Genomic DNA, 21,093 nt, shown 5'->3' with positions numbered 1-21,093 from the left:
TCTAAATTTTCAGTGATACTTGTAGAAAATAAATATCAGTAGGAATAATAATCCACCTCACAAAGTTACTAAAATTCATGTGTGAAAACATGAAACGAGAAAACAAAAAAGAGAACTGAAGATCAGTTGTATTTGTAAATTTAGATACAAAACCTAAAGTACATCATTAACAAATCAAGGATAAGTAGTGCTTTTCAAGGAATTCAAAGCTAGTTTGATTTTGGGAAACACATCACTAAAACATAATAGTTTAAATGGTCAAAGAGAGTAGAAAAGCAAAATCACTTAAAGCTACCTGAAAGGCATTCAATACATGTATTACCATTACTGAATTTTAAAAGCACAATGAAATAAAATTCTTACATATCATGTATATGGTAAATGCATCTTTCTAAACTGTCAAGGACATTTAATTTTTGTTAACTTTGGCTAGTTACATTAAAATATTAAAGTAAAGAATAAGTCTGGGATAGTACTGTGTTGGTTCATTTTCATGCTGCTGATAAAGACCTACCCAGGACTGAGAAGAAAAAGAGGTTCGTTTGGACTTACAGTTCCACGGGGAAGCCTCAGAATCATGGCGGGAGGTGAAAGGCACTGCTTACATGGTGGCAGCAAGAGAAAATGTGGAAGAAGGAAAAGTGGAAACCCCTGATAAACTCATCAGATCTTGGGAGTCTTATTAACTATCACAAGAGTAACACAGGAAAGAGTTCTGCATGATTCAATTACTTTCCCCTGGGTTCCTCCCACAACACGGGAATTCTGGCAGATACAATTCAAGTTGAGGTTTGGGTGGGGACACAGCCAACTCATACATTTGCACCCCTGGCCCTTCCCAAATCTCATGTGCTCACATTTCAAAAGCAATTGTGCCTTTCCAACAGTCCCCCAAAGTCTTAATTCATTTCAGCATTAACTCAAAAGTCCACAGTCCAAAGTCTCATCTGAGATAAGGCAAGTCCCTTCTGCCTATGAGCCTGTAAAATCAAAAGCAAACTAGTTATTTCATAGATACAATGAGGGTACAGGTATTGGATAAATACAGCCATTCCAAATGGGAGAAATTGGCCAAAATAGGGGTTACAGAGCCCGTGCAAGTCCAAAATCCAACGAGGCAGTCAACTCTTAAAGATTCCAAATAACCTCCTTTGACTCCAGGTCACATTGATGCAAGAATTGGGTTCCCATATTCTTGGACAGCTCCGCCCTTGTGACTTTGCAGGGTACAGCCTCCCTCCTGGCTGCTTTCACAGGCTGGCATTGAATGTCCATGGCTTTTCCAGGCACACGGTGAAAGCTTTCAATGAACCTACCATTCTGGGGTCTGGAGGACGGTGGCCCTCTTCTCACAGCTTCATTAGGCAGTGCGCCAGTAGGGACTCTCTGTGAGGGGTCTGACCCCACATTTCCCTTCTGCACTGCCCTAGAAGAGGTTCTCCGTGAGGGTCCCGCCCCTGCAGCAAACTTTTGCCTAAGCTTCTAGGCATTTCCATACATCCGAAATCTAGGCAGACGTTCCCAAACATCAATTCTTGACTTCTGTGCAACCACAGGCTCGACACCATGTGGAAGCTGCCAAGGTTGGGGGTTCCATCCTCAGAAGCCACAGCCTGAGCTGTATGTTGGCTCCTTTCAGGCATGGCTAGAGTGGCTGGGACACAGGGCACCATATCCCTAGGCTGCACACAGCACGGGGACCCTGGGCCCAGCCCAGGAAACCACTTTTCCTCCTGGGCCTCCAGGTCTGTGATGGGAGGGGCTGCTGTGAAGGTCTTTGACATGCCCTGGAGATATTTTCCCCATAGTCTTGGGGATTAACATTAGGATCCTCAGCCGAATTTCTCCCCAGAAAATGGGTTTTTCTTTTTTATCCCATTTTTCAGGTTGCAAACGTTTCAAACTTTTATGGTCTGCTCTCCTTATAAAAGTGAATATCTTTAACAGAACCCAAGTAAACTCTTGCATGCTTTGTTGCCTAGAAATTTCTTCTGTCAGATACCCTAAATCATCTCTTTCAAGTTCAAAGTTCCACAAATCTCTAGGGCAGGGGCAAAATGCTGCCAGTCTCTTTGCTAAAACATAATAACAGTCACCTTTACTCCAGTTCCCAACAAGTTCCTCATCTCCATCTGAGACCACCTCAGTCTGGATTCATTGTCTATATCCCTAGTGGCATTTTGGGCAAAGCCATTCAACAAGTCTGTAGGGAGTTTCAAAATTTCCCACATTCTCCTCTCTTCTTCTGAGCCCTCCAAACTGTTCCAACCTCTGCCTATTACCCAGTTCCAAAGTCGCTTCCACATTTTTGAGTATCTTTTCAGCAGTAACCCACTCTACTGGTAGCAATTTACTGTATTAGTCTATTTTCATGCTGCTGATAAAGACACACCTGAGACTGGGCAATTTACAAAAGAGAGGTTTAATGGACTTACAGTTTCATGTGCTTGGAGAGGCCTCACAATCAGGTTGAAGGTGTAAGGCACATCTCACATGGCAGCAGACAAGAGAAGAGAGCTTTTGCAGGGAAACTCCCCATTTCACAACCATCATATCTCATGAGATGTATTCACTATCACAAGAACAGCACAAGAAAGACCTGCCCCCTTGTTTCAGTTACCTCCCACCGGATCCCTCCTGCAACACATGGGAATTCAAGATGAGATTTGGGTGGAGACATAGCCAAACCATCAGTTTCATTAGGTGATTTTGTCACTGTGTGAACATTGTAGTGTGCACACAAAATAAGATGATATAGCCTACTACACACCTAGACCATATTGTGTAGCCTGTTTGCACCTAGCTTACAAATCTGTACAGAATGTTACTGTATTGAATACTGTAGGCAATTGTAACACAATGGTATTTGAGTATCTAAATATATCTTATCATAGAAAAGATACAGCTAAAATATGGTATAAAAGATTAAAAATGGTGTATGTCTATAGGGCACTTACCATGAATGTTGTTTCCAGGACTGGAAGTTGCTCTGGGGTGGAACAGTGAGTGAGTGGTGCATGAATATGATGTCCTAGGACACTACTGTACACTAGTACTCTAGTCTTTATAAACACTATACATCAAATTTATTTAAAAATACTTTTCTTTCTTGAAAAATAAATGATCTTTAGCTTACTGTACCTTTTCAACTTTATAAACTGTTTAATTTTTCTAATTTTTTTGACTCATAATATTTAGGTTAAAACATACATTGCACAGTTGTACAAAAAATATTTTCTCTCTTTATATCCTTTTTTATAAGCTTTTTCAATTTTTAATGTTTTTTTTTGTTTGTTTGTTTTTGTTTTTGTTTTTTTTACTTTTTAAACTTCTTTGTTAAAAACTAAGACAATGAGGTACAGTGGTCTGCACCTATGATCGATCCAAACTTCTCAGGAAACAGAGGTAGGAGCTCAGGAGCTCAAGACCAGCCTGAGCAAAATAAGAAGACCCCATCTGCAAAACAAACAAACACCTTTGTCTCGGATCATCAATATTAGTTTTCTACCTCCACAGCTTGTCCCACTGGAAAGTGTCCCACTGGAAGGCAATAATGCGCATGGAGCTGTCACCTCCTGTGATAACAATGCCTTCTGGAATAACTCCTGCAGCACCTGCCTGAGGCTGTTTTATGGTTCACTCATTTGAAAACAAAAACAAAAACAAAAAAAAAACAGAAGCAGTACACTCTAAAATAACCATAAAAAACATAGTACAGTCAATACATAAGCCAGTAACATAGTTTATTATCAATGTCAAGTATTATGTACTGTACATATTCGTATGTAGTATACTTTTATAGGAGTGGCAGCACAGTAGGTTTGTTTACACCACCATCTCCACAAACACATGAGTAATGTGTTGTGCAGTAATGTTATGACAGCTACATCACTAGAGAGATGATAGGAATTTTTTGGCTCCACTGTAGTCTTATGAGACCACCATCATATATGAGTTCTGTTTGTAGATCACAATGTCATTATGCTATGCATGACTGTATATTAAAAAATTTCAGAAAACCTATCAAAAGACCCTTAGAATTTATGGAAATTATTAAATATAAGATGAATCCAATTTGATAGGGTTTCCTATGTACCGGAAGCAATCAGCTTATACATTTTATAAGAAAAATATAATACATTGAAAGCAACAAAATGTACAAAAATACCAGAAATCATTCAAATGGAAATATGTGGAACCTATATGTAAAAAATACAAAATTAAAATGTGAGTTATAAATGTGCATTAGACTAGGTGTAGAAATATCTTGAAGAGATAGTACAAGTATTCTGGAGAGCATGAACAGCAAATGCAAATGTGCCTCATCTTCAGAAACAGCATACTCAGGGGCAAGACAGAAAAATGAGGCAATATTTCTTAATCTTTAGTCATGAAGAGTGGGTTAAAATAATGCTGGAGAGGTAAGTAGTGACTATGATGAAAATTTTATATATTCCATGAGCCATAATTCTCATGGAGGAATTTAAAGCAGTGGCAACACAGATCAAGTGTTAGTTTTAAAAATGATTGCTCTTCTCATATAAAGAATGTATTGAGAAGTAACACAAATGAAGGCAGAGTGATCAATTAGGATGTTCCTTCAATTGTTAAAGAAAAATGATGAAGATTTGGGCTAGGTGTTTGACTACGGATGCTAAGAAAAAAGTGTCTATAAAAGTTTATAAAACGTTTAGATAATAGAATCTACAGGAATTTGGCAGTTGCTTGGTGTGAGAGAGGGGCTTTATGAGAATTACTTCCATTATTCTATCTGAAGTATTTGGGAGTGTCTCTATTCATAAAATAAGAATCCTTGGGGGCAAAATTTAAGGAAAGAAAAAAACTGAATTAAGTTTTGGATATACTGGGCTTGGGTATTTGTGAAATATCCCATTGGAGAGTTGAGCGCGCAATTAGATATATTTGTTTTAGTAGTCCAGCCAGAAATATAAATTTCAGAATAAAGAATTTGCTGGGAATGGTGGTTCATGCCTGTAATTCCAGCACTATGGGAGAACGAGGTGGGAGAATTACTTAAGCCCAGGAATTCAAGCCCAGGAGTTCGAGCCCAGCTTGAGCCCAGGAGTTGTAGACTTGTCTCCACAAAATAAACCAATTAGCTGTGTGTAGTGTCAGGCACCTGTAGTCACAGCTACCTGAAAGATTAAGGTGGGAGGATTGCTTGAGCCTGGGAGGCTGAACCTTCAGTAAGCCCTGATCACACCACTGCACTCCAGCCTGGGTGAGAAAGCAAGGCCTTGTCTCCACTCCCCCGACCCCCCAGTGCACTGCCCCCTCCCACCAAACACAAACAACAACAAGAAAAGAGTGATAATATTTGAATTCATGAAAGTATCCTTGATCACCTATTTGTATAATGCAATTAAGAAGAAAAGTACCCCAATTAATCAAATCCTGAGCAACCCTATGAAGGAGAGGAAGAAAAATCAGAAAAAGAGCCCAAAATTGGAGAACCAGTGAGGTCAGAGGAAAACCAGAAACACATGCCCTTGCAGAAGCTCAGAGTGGAGAATGTTTCAGAAGAAAGAGAGAAAACCAAATTCTGAGGATTATTGCTGAATTAAGGCTGGAAATTAAAACAGTTCATTACATATTGTAGCCTGTAGGTCATTGATAGCTTGATTAAGAAAGTTCACTTTTGTCCGGGAGCGGTGGTGCACATCTGTAATCCTAGCACTTTGGGAGGGCGAGGAGGAGGAATCATGAGGTCAAAAGTTTGAGATCAGTCTGGCCAAAATAGTGAAACCCCGTCTCTAATAAAAATACAAAAAAATTAGCCTGGTGTGGTGCTATACACCTATAATCCTAGCTACTCAGGAAGCTGAGGGAGGAGAATTAAGTGAACCTGGGAGGCGGAGGTTGCAGTGAGCTGAGATAAGCCATTGTACTCCAGTCCTGGTGACAGTGAGACTCTGTCTCAAAAAAAAAAAAAAAAAAAAAAAAAAAAAAAAAAGAAAAGAAAAAGAAAAAGAAAAAAAAAAGAGAAAGTTTCCTTTTGGTAGAATGCTAGGGATACAAGTAAAATTTAAAATTTAAGTGATTTTAGCAGTAAGTAGATAGTAAGAAAATGAGGTAACAACTCAAGCAAATCGAGAGAGGAGAATAATTTTTAAATAATAGAATTTAAAAGATGCAGTGAGCCCATGATTTTAAAGACAGAAGAAATAATAAAGAGCTTGTGGTTCCAACAGAAGCATGGGAGTCCCAGACAAGAAAAGCCTATCTGTTGTAAGCAACATGAAGGACATCAGAGAGGACTTGCAATAATGAAATATATTTGAAAAACTGCAATTAAAATTGTGTGGCAAAGACCCAAGATATTAATTTTTCTTGAAATATATCTTAATTACACAAAAGGATTTAAAATACTCTAGAAGAAACAAGAAATAACAGTGAGAAAGTCTATTTGTCATACTTTCAAGAAAGACTGATTTAGCACTCACTACATGCTAGGCACCAGTATAAGAGCTGAGACATAGTAGGGAACTAAGCCGAAAATGTCCCTGTTTAACGTACATTTCAATGGAGGGAGGGGGGAGAATTTCATTCTCATAAATGAAATTCATCAGTAAAAGATACCATGTGTTATGGTATAGAGAAAAAAAAAAGCAGGAAAAAAATGGAGGTTATTGGGGGAGGAGACATTTTAAATAAATGGCCCGAGAAATCCTTAAAAATCGTGAAACTTGAGAAATGTCTAAAGGTGTCTAGAAAATGAGCCATGAGAATATTTGAGAATGGCAAGTAAAAAAAAAAAAAACAAGATGTAAGCATTTCTGGAGTGTTTGAAGAAAATTAGGAAGCCAGTGTAGCTGGAATAGAGTGAGCAAGGAGAGATGTTTCAAAAGAGGTCAGAGGAAATGAGAATGAGTGGGTTAGGTATGTAGAGAATACGCAGTGCCATTTTAGACTGCTGTAAAAATGTGGATATCTACCCTGAAACAATGAAGCTATTGCAAAGGTCCAAGCAAAGGAGTATTAATATCTATAGCAGAGCGGTAACAGAAGAAGCAGGAAGACCAATTGGGGGCTCTTTCAATAATACAGAGCAGACATGATTGTGGCTGGGACAAAGGTGGCTGCGAGAGAAATGTTGAGAAAGCAATCAGATTCTGATTACATCCAGACATTTCAAATTAGAGCTAGCAGGATTTGCTGAAGAATTTTACGAAAATGGTCAGGATGAGTAAAGGAGGATTCCCAGGTTTGGAAGCCAGAAAACACAGGCGATGGCACACTGTAGTGATTAAGCTCATAGTCTCTGGAGCCAGACTCATTGGCTTTGCAATTCTTAGTCACTTGCGTGGCCTTGGGCAAGTCAGTTATCTCTTACTGCCTCCATTTCTTTATCCATAAAGTTGAGGCATAATCATGCTTATTTTATAGAGTTGTTATGAAGTTTAAGTTGGTTAAAGTTTCAAAGTACTTCGGAAGGATGCTGAAATGAGTATTTGGAGGGATGGTTGGAAGATAAATTCTGGGTTCTTTAAGTTTGAATTTTTTTTGATATATATGTGGAGATGTCTTGAAGGCAGTTAAATACACAGGTATTCAGATTTGGGATACAAAGGGGAAAATCCAGTTTTGACTTAGTTTGTAATTCATCAGTATATGGATGGTATTTAAAACTAGATTTGGGGGAAGAAAAAGAAAGCATCAGTAGACTAAGCCCTGAGAATATCATAATGTTTACTGGACTGGAAGATCAGGTGGAAATGGCAAGACAGCATATAAGGCACAGAAAATCCACTGGGAGTGTATAGTTTGTCAGTTGAAACAAATGCTGCCAATGGATCAAATAAGTTAGGAACAAAGGATTGAACACTAGAGTTAACATTGCTTTGATCATTAGCAATCTAGGTAAAAGCTGCTGAAATATTGTGGTAGAGACAAAAACATGACTGGAATGAGTATAAGAGTTCACAGGGCTAGAAAAATCGAAGATAGTGAATATGGACCTTTGTAATAGCAGGTTTATTCTAAAAGGAAGGCAAGAATAGTCAGTAACTGGAGAAAAAGTAGGGTGATGAGATGTTGTTTTGTTGTTTTAATCTGAGATAAATAATAGTAACTTTGCAGGGTTTTGGGGGAAATTCTAATAAAAAGTATGAAAATGATGATGATGCAAAAAATGGAAGGGAATCTTTCTAGAGCAATGTCCTTGAGAAGTAAGCGGGGATAAGATATAATGGCAGGGTTGGCTTTTGCTAGGCTCTTGAATGATTCATCTTTAATAAGTAAGAAGGTACAGTTGCAGGAGAGTGGGTAGATAGTAGTGACAGTATGTACAATTGGCTTCTAATTGATTTAATTTTCTAGCTGAGTTGAGATGCAAGGTAAAGAGTTAAGCATGACTTTGGGGAGAAGATATTTGAAGTCTGAAGAGAGAAGAGCAAGTAGAAACAATTGCCTTAAGCAATTAAAGGGAGTGACCCAGAATTCTGTAGGTAATTGCAAAAGAAAGGAATGTGGGTGAAGTAATTTTATGACATAAGATGTGAGCTGGATGCCTTTAAGGAGATAAGAAGAATGATCTAAAAGTAATATTAAGGATCAAGGACATCTAAACCACATGAGATGTTTGGGAAGTAAACATCCATTACTTAATAGGTCTTCAGGAGAAGTGTCCTCAGGGAATAGCCACATTTCCTTTGAGCAAAAAGGTGAAATGATGTTTATGAAAGAGACAGAATAGTTAAAGTTTGAAAATTGACTATTGAAAAAAAATCTAGTCAGGTATCTGTCTTACTACACAGGCAAATCAATTCCACAGAAATAAAACAATTAAACATAAAAATCCCATGGCATATAAATATGGGTACTATTTAAGCAATTTTCAAGTGGTTAAGAATTTTTCATGGCTGGGCACAGTGGCTCAGGCCTGTAATCCCAACACTTTGGGAGATCAAGGTGAGCAGATCACCTGAGGTCGGGAGTTTGTGACCAGCCTGACCATCATGGAGAAACCCCATTTCTACTAAAAATACAAAATTAGCCAGGGGTGGTGGTGCATGCCTGTAATCCGAGCTACTGCAGAGGCTGAGGCAGGAGAATTGCATGAACCCAGGAGGCGGAGTTGCAGAGAGCCAAGGTGGAGCCATTGCACGCCAACCTGGGCAACAAGAGCAAAACTCTGTCTCACAAAAAAAAAAAAAAAGAATTTTCCTAGCACAAAAGCCATGGAAATAACTACTTAGTAAAGATTAATATGACTAATACCAGGCAGAGTGGCTCATGCCTGTAATCTCAACTACTCAGGAGACTGAGAAAAGAAGATCTTTTGAGGTCAGGAGTTCAAGACCAGCCTTTGCAACATAGCAAGCCTCCTGTCTCTAAAAAAAATAAAATAAAATGAGCCAGATGTGGTGGTGCATGCCTGTGTCCCAGCTGGAGGCTGAGGTAGGAGGATCACTTGAGCCTAGGAATTTGAGGCTATAGTGAGCTAGGATTGCACCAGTGCAACAGAGCAAGATCCCATCTCTAAAATAGTAAAAATAATATAATTATAATATGAAGAAGAAGGAAATAATGAAGAAGAAGAAGAAGAAGAAGAAGAAGAAGAAGAAGAAGAAGAAGAAGAAGAAGAAGAAGAAGAAGAAGAAGAAGGAGAAAAAGAAGCAGCAGCAGCAGCAGCAGCAGCAACGGAAGAGGAGGAGGAGGAGGAAGAGGAGGAGGAAGAGGAGGAGGAAGAGGAGGAGGTGGAGGAGGAGGAGGAGGAAGAAGGAGAAGACTGAAAAACCTGGAACAAATATTTACCACAGATAGGGCAATGACTTTAATAACCATAAAGTGTATAAGACTTTTATAAATCAATAAGGAAAAAAAGTCCTCCTAGAAAAAATCATTTATAAAAAATTCAATGAAAATTCCAAAAATGATTATGTTTTTAAGTGTAGTCATGATGGTATGGTGGTTAAGAACTTGGTTTTGTCCAGCCTGGGTGACAGAGTAAGACTCTGTCTTAAAAAAAAAGAACTCGGTTTTGAAATTAAAACTGTTGTAGGCATAAGTAGCAACCTGCTACTTATCTACTGCGTAACCTTGGACAACTTTTATAACTTCTTTAAGCTTCAGTTAATTCATCACTGTAAAAGGATGAAAATTATACTATTCTACTTACCTCATATGGGTATGTTATGTTCAAATAAGATAAAGCCTCAGTGCCTGGCAAAAATAAAACCTTTGCTGGTATTAGCTATGGTTCTTATGGTGGTAGTTGTTGATGTTGTTATCATTATTATTTGTTTATATTAGTGTTTATATTAATAGTGTTTATATTAATAGTGTTTATATTAATAGTTTTATATTAATATCTAAGTATAGCATCTTATTCATCTATTGTCCTTGTTAAATGCTTTACAACTATAGTCAAGCAATACGGTTTTATTATTTGAATAAATTTTTGCCCCATCTAATTGTCAAGTACAGCACGTTAAACATTATCATTATCAAACTCTTCATTGCTTACTCAAAGATTGATAGCCCCTAACCTAAGTACTATATAATTGTGGCTCAAGTGCTATAGAATGAGGGCCTCTTATAGATTGGACATAAAGTTGACCATATAAATCATACAAAATTAAAACAATAGAGGCAATTATGCACTAATCATGCACTAGCCATACAAGAATAAAAATTAATTAGAAACATAACATCTTGGATGTCTATTATTTACAGTTTCCACGAAAACTCTGAGAGAGGACTATTTCTAAAGTAACAAGATTGAGGGAATAAAGAAGAGATGAAGAGGCACTCCCAAACTAGCAGCAGAAAAAAAACTGTCTCCACCCTCAAGGTTCAGGAGGACAAGGGAAGGAAGTGGTGTTCCCAGAGCTCAGAGAGAGCTGAGCCACAGAGGAGTGCCACCCACAGGAGAACTGGTCATGGAGAGACAGAGACAAGAGTCACAGTGTTAAAGCAGGAAGGAGTGGGGAAGAAAGATTCTAAACTCTTTCTCCTTCTGCCCCTCATTTTTTTTTCCCAGTCTTTTCCATTGGCTTAACCTAATGGGGAGTCAACCAGCAAGTTTATTCTCCTAGGGCATGGGACAGAACTGCTAAGGCTGAGGATGGTTCCCACAGTGTAAAGGGGTGGAGATAGGGCATAAAGTGGGAAAGAAGCAGAACAGGTGCACAAGCACAATGCTTAAAATCCTTTCTGTCAGTCATATCACTTGTTTCTAATCTCCTTGAATGCATCTAAAGCGTTAGCATTCATAGAAGGCAAACATCAGACTCAATAACCTTTATACTCGGACATATTCTAAGCAAATTATGGGGAAAATTTTCAACCTCTGACTTTCCAAGGTAAACAATAAAAAGAGTGGACATCAAATCTGGGTATTTATACCAGCACTTCATCCTCTTGGAATATATGTGGGCCAATCAATTGAGAATGATAAAGATGCTAGACCTGTCTGATATGTGTGTGTGTGTGTGTGTGTGTGTGTGTGTGACAAAGAGAGAGAGAGAGAGAGAGAGCTGTGTATGTGTTTTAAAATGTTTACTGTGGATATTTTATAATCTTGACTAAAGTGGGTAATGACTATACAATCCACACATCACTGTCTAATACATGTTTAATTAATATTGCATAAAAGGCTTTCTGTGGTTTTTTATGCAAATAGGACCATAAGTATATCTGTAGGTTTTCTTTTCTTTCCTACCTCTCTCTTTTGGGGTTTTGCTCTCCTGAGGTACAAAACTGAGCAACAAAATTACCTTAAAGAGGGTTTATGAATCACAAAGGAGAATTCTTTATGTACCTTGTTTCCATATGAAAGTAGCAACATTTGTGCATAAATGCCTTGAATCTTTTTTTTATGAATTGGGCCTTAAGTGCTCATGATTGTCCTTGGTATTCAGTTTTTGTCATTAAGTAGCGTTGAAACAACAGGAGAAGAAAAAAGGAAACATTTTGTACCTGTGGTACGCACTTGGACAACACAGCTTTAGGAAAATAGCTACACTCTTATCCTTTTATATGTATAAATTATGCAGGGACAAAGACAAGTGTGAATTGATGAAAAGGCAAATAATATATTTCTGGAACATTAATAGTTGAAGCCATACTTAGGATTTAAAAGAAATGCATTGATTTTCTTATTTGGTTCACGTGCACTCTCATATTTTGCCAATCTATATGGCTCCGTTGACAGAATTAAGTTTGCTCTGGATGAAGAAAGGGATAATTCTCTTTCTAACTGTAGGGTAATATGTCACCTCTCTTAGCATATTACCTCATAATCATCCTCAGTGACTGAGGAAGAGGGGCACGGCATACAGATTTTTTAAACAGTGGTGTTTAGTGTTTTATTATCGTATATTACACACAAAGGTGAAATGCTTGAGATGAGGAATATTTCTTTAAGACTTCTGAAAAAAATACAAGAGAACAATCTAGACATTCTCTGTTTCTATACCTATTTCTATTATAGACTCAATCGTGTTCCCTAAAATTCATATGTTGAAGTCTTAACCCTTAGTATCTCAGAATGTAACTGTATTTGAAGATAGGAGCTTTGAAGTGGTAACTAAGGTAAAATGAAGTCAGTTTTATGGGTGGGCCCTAATCCAAATGATTGCTGTCTTTATAAGAAGACAGATTAGGACACAGAGACACACAGAAGCAAGACAATTTGAAGATACAAGGAAAAGATGGCCATCGGCAGAACTATGATTTCAAATAGATTATTTAGTACCATGTATAATACATTTTCTCATTTTATAGCACAGGACAATGGAAAAAAATGTGAAATAACATAGCACATTGCAAAACTATTAACATATAACATTAATGAAATAAATAAATCATAACATTGATAATAATAGTAGTGAATTAATCCAAATGCTCTGTGTAGCTGATGAAGATTGAGGGCCTATGCCAAATTTCCCAAACGTTATGTTGCTATCAAATTCAGCTCCATCTTGTTTCTTCAAGTTGACAATGAAAGACTTCTAACAGTAATTGTTTTAGGAGGAGCCTTTTTTTGTAGATAATTTTAATTGATATGCTTTCTATTAAAATGTCAATTAACCTTGATTTTCGTTCTTTATTATTTAAAATAGGTACTGAATACATTTGTTGCAGATATAAAACTGCAAACCTTTAATGAGGCAAATTGCTCATGGAGTTCCTGCTTAATGAGTTCAGTCACTTGCTGTCATTCCTAATTAGATAACTAAATTTCCTACGTTTGTAAAAGATCACATTTGGTATGAATTTAATGCTGAAAGGTATTGGTTTATATCCCAAGGCTATATCTGTGAATTCAGTTATCAAAACTCAGCTTTGTAAACATTTATGTTTCATTCACATTTCATTCCAACATGTAACATATTACTATTTTTCTTTAGTTTTCTGTGTCAATTTACGGTTTATTCAAAATTATCTTTATGAAATATGATTTTGTTACTGGAAAATGGTCTTGATCTAAACCCCAAGAGAGGGTTCTGGGATCTCGCACAAGAAAGAATTCAGGGCAGGTCCATAAAGTGAAAGCAAGTTTATTAAGAAAGCAAAGGAGGCCGGGCGCGGTGGCTCACGCCTGTAATCCCAGCACTTTGGGAGGCCGAGACGGGCAGATCACGAGGTCAGGAGATAGAGACCATCTTGACTAACGCGGTGAAACTCCGTCTCTACTAAAAAAACACACAAAAAACTGGCCGGGCAAGGTGGCGGGCGCCTGTAATCCCAGCAACTCGGGAGGCTGAGGCAGGAGAATGGAGTAAACCCAGGAGGCGGAGCTTGCAGTGAGCTGAGATCCGGCCACTGTACTCCAGCCTGGGCGACAGAGCGAGACTCCGTCTCAAAAAAAAAAAAAAAAAAAGCAAAGAAATAAAAGGATGGTTACTCCATAGGCAGAGCAGTCCCAAGGGCTGCTGGATGCTCGTTTTTATAATTATTTCTTGATTGTATGCTAAACAAGGGGTGGATTATTTATGCCTCCCCATTTTAGATCATATGCGGTGACTTCCTGACGTTGCCATGGCATTTGTAAGCTGTCATGGCGCTGGTGGAAGTGTATAGTGAAGAAGACCAGAGGACACGCTCATCGCCATCTTGGTTTTGTTGGGTTTTGGCCAGCTTCTTTACTGCAACCTATTTTATCAGCAAGATCTTTATGACCTGTGTCTTGTGATGACCTATCTCATCCTGTGACTTAGAATGCCTAACCGCATGGGAATGCAGCCCGGTAGGTCTCAGCCTTACTTTATCCAGCCCCTATTTGAGATGGAGTTGTTCTGGTTCAAACACCTCTGACAATTTGTTGTTTAAATTAAGTGCAATTGATTGTTAGTTACTGGATTCGTTATTGAGATCTTTATCACACGATCACAAATTTTATAAAAATTTCTTATAGTTTTTTCAAGAAATCCCCTGGGATATTCACAATCTATTTGCTAAGCACAAGTTTCTGTGTACCTCCTTTGATCTTCTAATTTCTGTCCTTTGTATGTGTGCTAGATTCGAATCTCACCCTACCAACTCCTCTCAGACTCTTATTCATTTCTCTCATTCAATTTAGCTTTAATTGTCTAATGTAGCTGTAACTCACATTCTGGGTCTAAATTATAGAAGAGACACATTAGGTTAAATGCAACTCATAAAAGGAAATATAGACATTGCTCTCTTATAGTTTTCAATTTTGGGATTTCATCAGCAGCATAAAGAATAAAGAGATTACTTTTCAAATTTGAAGCTGATTTTTGTTTCTTATGAAAAGACAGAGAAAAACTTAAAAGTAATATCTTGACTGTTATCACCTAATTGAGAGTTCTAAAGACCCAGCTTATTCTCTCTAGCCATCATTGGTCTTGAGTGCTGGAAACACTATTCCTTTTCTCTCTAATTTTTTCAAATCAGCCATTTAATTACTTAGGTTTTTGAACTTTGAGTCTACATTATTTATCTATCTATAAAAACAAAAATATTTTTATCACTGCTTTACAAATTCTCACCCTTCACTTTGGTAGAGAAGCAAAATTGAGGATGGACAGGATTCCCCAATAGTGTGTCAAACATAGTTTATAAATTAGATGATACATTTTATTTAATGATCTTAAATATGAGTTCTTCACTTTTAGATTACATAGTATCCTTATCTAATCTGGTTAAAGAGAAACAGTAGGAAAAAGCTATCTTTCAGAGTTAGCAATAAAAGTTTCAGATAAAGAAGTTTCATGTATATATTTTATTCCATATCTTATAACCTCAGAATAACTAAAATATGGCCTATTAGTTTTTAATTAAATATTTAAATACCTCTAAAACAATGTAGATTGATGTCATTTATATTTTTCAATCCAAATTCAAATAGAAGGGCAATTTCAAAATTACTTGGCATGGATTGTGTGTAACAAAAATGCAGAAATCAAAATTTAACTTTAATTTTCTGTACACAAAAAAGTATCTGGAAATGTTTGCATATTGTATTTGTTCCTGATCTCTTCATACTTAAAAATTCAATCCTTTTGTGAAACCATCTCCCTTCTGCAATCACATCAGGATGACTACCTTCTACTACCACTTTGAAAGCCTTTAGATTTAGAATGAAAGATTATGCCCAGGAAATGTATTCATTATGTTCATGTCCACCATTATTAAACAGAAGGAATAACATTTCTAACTTAGAAAGTAAAATTTTTTATCACAAAAAATACAGGTACATACTTATGTATAGTTATTTTTACCAAAATACTAAAAGAAAATCAAGGTTGTTAGTAAGCAGACAAGGTGGAAAATGAATTACATTATCAAACTAACTATTTTTATGGACAGTAATGAGACCTGGTTATAGTGATGAAAAAAAGAACAAAATATTTAAATGTAATCAAGCAAAAAAGGATTTTGATTATATCAATTATGTGTTTGCCTTAGGAAAAGACCTTAAGAGTTAAAAGAAATAATGAAAACCTAACTGACAATTCTTAGAATTTCATATCCCATCTCTGTGGCAGGATTTAGTCTAAAATGTATGTGTGAAACAACCATAATTTGGCATCATGATCACTGCCTGGCAGATTCAATTCCAACATCAGCTACTTACACTCAGTTTACATAAGATAATAAAGATTCGTCTTGGGTGTTTCCTTCTTTGGTATTGTGTTTCCTTTTTCTAAACATGGATCTTCTCAGTAAATAGATTGACTTTATTGAAACAATGGATATTTAGTGAGCCTTAGATTTTAATGCAAGTATGAGAAACTCAAAAGACAGTTACTAATAACAAATACCATTTGATCATAATTTGTAGAACCAAATTTTGTTAAGAGAAAACTAAAAACCTAAGGCTTTTTTATTTTTAATAATTATCACATAATAATTTCCTCACATTTCTGCATTACCATTTTTCCCAAGAAATCACCCAGATGTATGAAACCTATGTGCAAGAAGCAACAATGCAAGTCCGATTCTCTGCTTACAGAAAATATCTACATATTTCACATAAAAATACCTAAGGTACTTTAAAAAAGTTAATGATAATGTAAACAACTGACAATTGTGTTAAAATATAAAAATAAATGTAATCACTGATATCAGAATTTTGATTATGTTCTCTATTAAATGAATGTTATTAACATTCTGTCATATTTTCCACCACAAAGCATTAATGCACTACAAAGACATTGGCTCATTGCAATTTAAAATTTCAGTTTAAAAAAAAAAAAATCAAAATATTGGTATTTTCATTGTTTTCTTAAAGTAAAGCATCATTAAAGTTTTCTCATTTTAAAGGATAGTTATTTTATTAATAATAATCATTTAACTGTGATATATCATGCTTTTAAATATGTTTAGACACAATTTGGCAATTTTTGTAAAAAGAAAGTCTTTCTGCTGAGTAATAAATATATGTGGGAATTTAGTATTTTTTACAAACTTTTCCAAAAATAACAGTGTATATTTAACAATGTTAAAATACCTGTGTGTGTTTAAAATGTGTAAACAACTTTACAAATACATACATATGCATGTTATAAATATAAGCATTGTTAATTATCTTGCCATTTTTATCAAATTAGAGACAGTGTGTATTGTGATTAAAAAGGAAGATATGTATAAAAAGAAAAACACTGAAAAGTTAAGCATCATTATTGTGGGTCTTTATGATTATGGGTAATATTTGTTTTCATTTTTGCTTCTTTGTATTTCAATATTAATATTTCTCACATTTTGGACGCAGATTTTCTTGGAGAGACAATGGAAGGCACAGCAGATCAGGATGTCAAATTGGCGTTTAAAGGCGGTGGAGAACTTGACAATCTATGAATGAGGGACAGGTGATCTTTCTGAGGCAACTGGGCCTCATTTTGCTGGGTCTCGTTTTGCCATGAACTGCAGCATTTACGTTGCACCACAATGCTGAAGCAAAGACAGAATCAAGGGATGCTTAAAATAAGAAAGTGAGGTGGGGAACGGCCTCCCATGAGAAAAGCTTTGAGGTTTTACTTGAATGAGCATACATAGTAGGGTTAGATTTAAGGCACTATGTATATCCCAGGGGAAAAAAGTGCTTAAGACCATTGCACTTTCACATTGGGATGTGATAGTTTGAGGATTTTGTTGCTGTTATTGTGTTTTTTTTTCTCCTGTTTTAATTTGTTTCCCTCCTAATGTGGTAAAAGGCTTATGAATGAATACATTATGCTTGTATCTATGCATATTCTTAATGGGGCTTAAACATGGTGAGGAGAGAATGGCAGGTAAAACACAATTTTTCATTTCCTGTATTATTTAAACAGTTGTGCATTTGATACCAATTTGACAAGGTCATAGTTGTGAAATAAGGGCCAAGTTTTCTTATTTCAACAATTCTGTGTACATTTACTATGAAATAAAAATTAGAAGATAATAATTTTAGTGACTTGTGTTTCTATACCATGTTATTTTGCTGTCAGTGGAAAAGAATCTAACTTTACAAATTTAATATTAGTAAGTTATTTCTAAAATGAACTTTTAGTGCTTTTGAGAACACTCTTTCCTTCCATCTTTTATCTTAGAGGAATAATTCAGAAATTCAATACAAAAAAGCCCTTTTAAAATATGCATACATTATTTATATATTTAAAATGTCAGCCATTTGTAAACAACTTCAACACAAAATGATCACGACAAGACTGAAGGTAAATTGTTGGTATAGAGTGAAGGCTATTTTGAGCTCTGCAAATATGTACCGTGTGTCTGAGCTCAACTTTTGATCTAGCTTCTCTATACAAGTTGTATTTAACATCTTTGATCTCTGAGTTAGTGATCTAATCTGCTGTATAACTTAGCTTTTATTGATCTGTTCTCATGCTAAGCAAATCAAGTCTCACTTTTATGGGGTAGATTGAAAAAGATAGTAAAACTGCCTCTGAGACAGCAGTTTAAATCTGTGCAATAACAGTGAAAGCAAGAGATAAGACTTTTATTACACTGCCAAACTTCACATGAACTCAAAGTGTCATTAAATAGGTATGTGTCATTTGCCACAGATATTTATTTTACTAGAGATCATGGTTACCACCCATTTGGAAGCAATGTAGTATATTTTCTACTGTCATAGAATATATTGCTTGTCCAGGTACCTGTATTTATAGAGGCGTTTGGTGCACAGCATAGCATTCTTTTTGAATGAATTATTTATTCTGATTGAACAATGCCTGCATGTACTTCTTTTTTTCTTTTCAGTGTAGTGTCAAGAACAACAGAGAAGAGGTTTATGTTGGGTTGCCTTTGTAATATTGATTTTTAAAAACCATGTTCAAGAGAATAAAGGACTAATAATATGCACTGGCTACTTTTAGTTATCCCCTATAATACTATTCCTTCTGTTCCAATTGATATTTTATCACAAAGATGGAAGAAAGTGATGTAAAAATTGAAGCTCAACTAACTGATATTGACAGATTATCACTTGCCCTGTAAAGGACACTTTTTCTATTGGAGCTGGAACTAAAAATTCAAAAGATGCAAATGCAGAAATGATGGTAGTTCAAAGATACAATGTACTGTAAAAATAGCAGCAGACATATTTGAACGGCATTTTATGACTTTATGAATGTACTCTAACAATTATAATTCTACATTAACAAATTATAAAAACATGATTATAAAGCAGTAGCTATTATTGCATGGTGTACAATAAAAAGAAAATATTTAGAAATGAAAAAATGCAACCAACAGCAAAAACTATGCAACAGTTAGAACTTTATTCATTAGCAGTTGAAGGAAGGCAATAAAAGTAATCATGAGGTTTCACTCATCCTAGCCACCTATAAAGGGAGGAGAAAACAGAGAGAATACAGTGTAATTTTACCGTAATTATAAAACTCAGAAAAAACTACCATTAGAAATTTAACAGTTGAATTTCTGTTAATTTCCTATGATATTTAAAGATTAAAACAATTAAATATTAAATATTTATTTTAATTTTCAGTTTACATTTGCTTCTTTAAACATTCAGATTCTTAGAAGCTCTATAATATTCTATCATATAGACACTAGAATTTACTTTATCATTAACCTTATGTTGGACACAATGATTATTTCCAGTTAGATACCGCTACAATAAACTTTGTCGTGTCAAAATCTTTATTTAACTACATTTCAAGTTTTTACCTTAGCACAGATTTTTAGAAATGAAATTACTGAACGAAAGACTATACATTTTGATATATGTTGCCAAATTTTTTCCAAGTAAAGCTATATCAGTTGTTAATACCTTCAGGCTTTTGTAAATGCCCATTTTGCCCTACCTTTCCCTGTGTTGTACATAACCAGTTAAGCTTTCCTAATTTGAAAAATAAAGGGAAGTGTTTTATTTTCAAGTTAACATTTCTTTCACTCATATTAAGCTCAATATTTTTATATTTTCCTGATTACATTAGATATTTCTTCTCCTTTATGTGGATTACTTTAGTTACCTACTGGAATCTCATATGTACTTATGAATTTTTTGTTACTCTTATTTTAAGAATTCTAATTTTATTCTGTTTCAAATATTTTTCATTTCAATGTTTACCATTAATTTTAGTCATCTTTTTATTTGACAATTAGAAGTTTAAATATCACCAATATATTTATGAACAACATATTTTCCTTTAACACTTTAAAGCTAAGCAAGTATTTTTTCATCCAAAACCCAATTGTTATGGTGCCATATTTTTCTAGCTTTTATGCTCTATTTTTTTTCCCCAGTTACATTATATGATGTCATTTCAGTTTATTTTCTTGTATTATATGAGGTATGGAATCAACCTTCTTTGAATATTTAAAGAGTTAACCAATTTCCTAGTGCTAATTTTAAATCAAAATATTACAGTTAGCTTTGTTCTAACATAGCGATGTCCATAGTTTGAATATCATTTGTATGCACTTTTTCATTTCCTATTATTTCAAAGCCAACAGTTTTAATGTCTATAAGGTGTTCTTTATAGCTATAAAGCATATAACACAATTTAATAGACTCATATGTCTGGCCATTTACATTGCTTTCAGTTTTCTAACATTATAAAAATTGTTGACATTAACAAATTTCTACATGTACTTTTTTCTCGGTTTGTGTTAGATTTATGTGCTAGCTTTCCAGAGGTGGTATAATAAAAATAAAGCATACAAACATTTTTTAAGATTTGAAAGATATTCACAAAATGTCCGTGTAAAATGTTATATTAAATATATATATATATATTGAAAATGCCATCAACAACGTACAAAAATATCAATTTCACTGTATTTGCTCTTTGTTTTTTTTCCCTCCCTTTTCAGGTTGATTGGATAGGTGAAACCTCATGATTATTTTTATTGCCTGCCTTCATTTACTAATGCTGGTTATAATTTTTTACTTAGTTTATGTTGTTGGTTGCATTTCTTCATTTGTAAAATACATATGGCATTCATTTACTCATCTATGATTCAGTAGTTTTATTTTAGATCTTTTATGTATTTATGTTATGTATTTTATTTAGTTATTTATATAATCAAGCTATTAACTGTTACATTATAATAATTGTTCATATTTTCTACAATGTCTTCCTTTTTATTTTATATAGACACATTTGCTTTTGCATTTCCAAATATGTTCACCAT

Source organism: Macaca thibetana, chromosome 6 (genome assembly GCF_024542745.1).
Source record: "Macaca thibetana thibetana isolate TM-01 chromosome 6, ASM2454274v1, whole genome shotgun sequence".
Classification (NCBI taxonomy): domain Eukaryota; kingdom Metazoa; phylum Chordata; class Mammalia; order Primates; family Cercopithecidae; genus Macaca; species Macaca thibetana.
Note: the sequence above shows the minus strand (reverse complement) of the source record.